Source organism: Rattus norvegicus, chromosome 8, assembly GCF_021556685.1.
Source record: "Rattus norvegicus strain SHRSP/BbbUtx chromosome 8, alternate assembly SHRSP_T2T, whole genome shotgun sequence".
Lineage (NCBI taxonomy): Eukaryota > Metazoa > Chordata > Mammalia > Rodentia > Muridae > Rattus > Rattus norvegicus.
The window spans coordinates 92,168,845-92,173,716 of NC_141541.1; the positions used below are offsets into that span (position 1 = coordinate 92,168,845).

The 4,872-nt window shown below is 42.6% G+C and overlaps 1 pseudogene; it reads left to right on the forward strand.

The window, feature by feature from the left end:
• Window positions 1-2,102: 2,102 nt before the first annotated feature.
• Window positions 2,103-4,622, forward strand: Rps18-ps9 (ribosomal protein S18, pseudogene 9; annotated as a pseudogene).
• Window positions 4,623-4,872: the final 250 nt, after the last annotated feature.

Sequence of the window (4,872 nt, forward strand, 5' to 3'; positions counted from 1 at the left end):
TGGTTTTGTTTTATGAGTCATTTGTTGAGGTTTGAACACAGTCGAACACCCTTTTGGAATGTAAATCTTTCTGACTCTCACTGAGTTTCTCTGAATCCAGTTCCCTTCTTCCCACCATACATCTTTTAGATGTGCATCCATGAGAATTTTTTTTTGTCAATGCTCTTAGATTTTGCTCACAATCACTGCTGTTCTTGGTAGCGGAGGTGAGCAGACATGTTTCTATGCGTGGCCCTTCTTCACACTTGAAGGATGGTTTATTTGACATCTGGCTTCGTTAGTTGCTATGGAAACATCAGCTCCAGGTCCAATCAATGTCTACTTTCTTCACCCGTTTTAAAGACATTTTATTTATTCACTTTTCATTTTTGTTTTGTTTTTTGTTAAACCAATTTTATTGAGGTCAAATGTGCATATAGCAACATGTCCTCATGCAAAGTATGTATGTTGACAAGCTTCGAAAATTCATAAGTCCATGAAGCTATCACCACAACTGTAGTCTATAATCTGCTCATAATCCAGATGTTTATCTATTGTTCTTTCTAACGCATCTCACACTCCAAACCTCATTTCTCCCTCTACAAACCTGAACACTTTCCTAGACTTTTCCATAAGCTTATGTAATTGTTAAATGTGTCTTTAAGTTCTTTTACTGGGCACAGAATATATTTGAGAGTCATTCTTGTTATTGCATATACCAAAGTACATTTTCTTGTAAAGTTTCTAATTTTATCTTTTATATTTCTGAGCATTTGATGTAACAGAATAATTTCTCTCTGTGTCTGTCTCTTTCTGTGTCTCTGTCATCTTCGTCTCCACTATTTGCCGCCTCTTATCTAGCATCATTGTAGAGAAAATCAAAAGCAAAATTATCTTGTTCCATTAAATTCCTTGGGAACTGACCATATAACTTTGTGGTTTTAGCATTCTATTCTACTCCACTGATTCATGTATTTAGTCCTAAGCCTTTTACTGTAGATTTATAGTAAATCTTCATCGGGAAGTATAGTTTCTTATCCCCACACATATCTTAGGGTTGCTGTTGCTATGACAAAACACCATGACCAAAGCAACTTGGGTAGGAAAAGGTTTAGTTACACTTCTACCTCACAGTTCACCATCAAAGGAAGCCAGGACAGGAACTAAAGCAGGTTGGAAACCTGAAGGCAGGTGTTGATGCAGAATCCACGGAGGAGTACTGCTTACTGGCTTGCTCCCCATGGCTTTCTCAACTTGCTTTCTTATAGAACCCAGGGCCACCAGCTCAGGGATGGCACCACCCACAATGGACTGGGCCTTCTCCCGTCAATCACCAATTAAGAAAATGCCCTGCCTACAGCCCAATCTTGTGGAGACATTTTCTTAACTAGGGTTCCTTCCTCTCAGTTGTCTCTAACGTGTGTCAAGTTGACATAAAACTATCCACCACAGCGAAAGGAGCACTTCCACAAAACTGTGACCAACCTTTCATTTCTGCCTTCTAAACGTCATCTAAGTTGGTGCATTAGATGGCCTCTAATTTGGTGGAGTGAATTTGCTTATAGAACTTTACCAAACACAGTGAATCATAACGACGTAGCCTAGCTCTCCAGTATTTTCAAGACAAGGGGAAAAGTGATAGAAATCCGGTGGTCAACCCCAGCATGGCCACTGATTGCCCTTTATGGAAGGTTTATTCAGTAAAAGTAGTGTAGATCAAGTTGTTTGATTAGTACAGTGAGAAAATGCTACCAGCCATCTCATGTCTTCAACATAGGCAATGTCTACCTGGTGATACACAATTTTGCTGCTAGGGTAGGGTGTACCCTCCACTAAACATGGCTGTAGACAGAACGTGACATGGGCTTCTGTACAGACTTCACAGCTGCTGCTCATCCTTGCTTTTTCCAACATAATAGCTCAGAAAGAACTCAGAGGCAGAGTTTGTGAGCTTGCTGTCTCAACTCTCTAAGAGCTGGTTTGTTTGTTTGTTTTTTCACATCTCAATAAACCCCTTAGTTGAAAGAAAATTACTTTCAAAGTCTTAAACTTGTATCATCTCAAATTAGGCTGACTTAGGTAGGATGTTAATTATTTTAACTCAAGCCAAAACCAGGTGCGAAATGATATCATCAGAAAGGTCTTTCGGAGGAGATGGCTTAGTGGCTAAAGTGTTTGCTGTGTAATCTAAATTGAGATCCTCATCGCCCATGTAAGGGTTGGGAGTGATAGTTCATGCCTGTAATCTCAGAATTTGGGTAGGTAGAAACAGGATCCCAAAGTTAGGTAGTCTTGTCGAACCAGTGAACTTTGAACTCTATGAAGAAGCCTGAGACAGTTAATTTGGTTGTCAATTTGAATACAGTTAGGCACAAGTGTGTGCAAATTTTCTTGGTAGGGTTATTTGAGGTTGAAGACACCCTAAATCAGGATCACTTGAGGTCAGAAGACCCACCCCCAAATCTGAGCCTCATTTGGTGGCAACCCATATAAAAAGATACAGAAAAAGGAAGTTTTTGGCTTTTTACCTGCTTTCCCATACTCTCATCCTCAGACATCCTCTTGCTGGTGTTAGAACCTACTTCTTCAGGATTCTATTGTAGACTGAAAACCAGCAGCTCTCTAGGACTTTCCTGGGACTGCAGTGACAACTTGGTGCTGGTGAGACATCCAGTCTCAGGGACTAAACAACTTTCAGGTCCTTGGCCTTTCTGTAAGGAGACAGCCATTGTAGAGAACTCTGACTAACACAGACATTGTCTCAAAAAATAAATCAGAGAGTGAGAGGAAGACACTCAGTGCTTATTTCTGATCTTCATATGTGAGTGAGTTCACATATACACTTAACACAAACATGAATGCACATACATCAGAGAGAGAGAGAGAGAGAGAGAGAGAGAGAGAGAGAGAGAGAGAGAGAGAGTCTGGACATTAGCCTTGCTCACTGGAGATTGACAATTAGAACTTAGATGAACCTGACTAAACAAATTCCTGAGTAAACCTCATCATCTGGCAGCTTCTACTTCCCCATAGAATCTCACAGCACCATCATAGTTTTACCAGAGTTACAGACTAGAATTCTGACTCTGAGAGGTTCCAACAAGCAAGATTGTGTCACTTCCATTCTCAGGGCTCCAAAAAGACAGAAAGGGGATGGTAGTGTAGGACAGATATTTATCCATATAGCGACACCCAGGTGGAGCAGGATGACCGGCAGCATAATCCTGACTTCTAGCATACAGACTGGAGCTTGAGATGTTATAGGGGAAGGATGAAGGCACTTAGTCCCATTGTCTTGTAAAATTGTATCTAAAGTTTATAACACAGTGTTTGCTAACTCTGAAGGCTTATGGCCATGAGGACAAGGAGAAAGGCCAACTAGGTAGCAGGGAACTTTCTACAAAGCATCTCTCAAAGGTTCCTAGACCTGCCACCTTGACCAGAGAAGTCATGGAGACCCAAGGCTGGACTCCACTAGTGTACAATCAGCAAAGAAAGGAGTCGACACTCAAGGAAATGCCCTCCATGCTGCTAAGGGAAGCCCAGTCAGAAAGACCCTGAGTCATTCCAGTAGATGGTAGAAATGAGAAAAGGAAATCTAAAAGACGGGTCCCTCCCACATCCAAAGTCATTTCTGAAGACAACAGACTCAACTGAGCTTGGCAAGAAAAAGGAAAGGGTGTCCCTGGCATGGTCTTCAAAACCCAACAGGAAAGCAAAGCCAAAGATAAAATGACTTACAGTCTTTTAACAGCCTGAGGAATCATATTCCCCAGACTTTACACTTCAGTCCATCTAAAGTGTCACATGAAAAACCATTTCTCACCAATGACTTTTTTCCCTTGCAGTAAACTGCTGTCCAGATACAAAACACCATAACTTGGCTCAATTTCAATACTGTAGCACCTACATTGGGACCTACTTGGAGAGAGAGGTCAATTATTGGCCTAACTTGGAGATTAAATGCTGTTTAAATCTCTTCTTTTTTCTCATGTCTCTAGAACCCACCTGGGGATGTGTAGGACTGTAACAGCCCAGGGTTGTGAAGGAAGGGTCTCAAAGAGAGCCTCTACCCTGGATACCGCAAATGAGGGTGACAGGAGTTGGCTCCCTTCCCCTCCCAATCAGGCATCACTAAATTGACTGTCCCACCATCAACCTAGTAAAAATTTATGCTCCCTCAGGAGCCCTATATGCCGTGCTTTTGCCGCCATCTTGTCTCTAGAGATCACTGAGAAGTTCCAGCATATTTTGCAAGGACTCAACACCAACATGGACAGGCAGTGGAAAATAGCTTTGCCATCACTGCCATGAAGGGTGTGAGCGGATGAGGTGTTGAGGAAAGCAGACACTGACCTCACCAAGAGGGCTGGAGAACCCACGGAGGATGAGGTACAATATGATCACCATCGTGCAGGATCCATGACAGCACAAGATCCCAGACTGGCTCTTGAACACACAGAAGGATGCGAAGGATGAAAGTACAGCCAGGTTCTGGCCAAGGATCTAAACAACAAGCTGCGTGAGGACCTGGGGAGGCTGAAGAAGATTAGAGCCCAGAGAGGGTTGTGCCACTTTGGGGTCAGCACACCAAGACCAATGGCCACCAGGGTTGTACTGTGGGTGTATCCAAGAAGAAATGAGTCTCTGGTCCTTTGCTGTTAATAGTTTATATAGTTATAAACAGAATTTATTATCCTGACGTTTATTAGTCTTTACTCCTTGTTGACCTTCTAAGGTCATGTCATGCCCCCCCCATAGCTCTGAGTATGCAAATGAAGTATCTTCCAACCTCCCTACCCTGGCCAATCGTACACAGCCACACAAATTTTGCCCCAGAGATCCCGGCCCCCTCCTCAAGGGCACACACTCCTTTCTCCCAACTCCCATTAA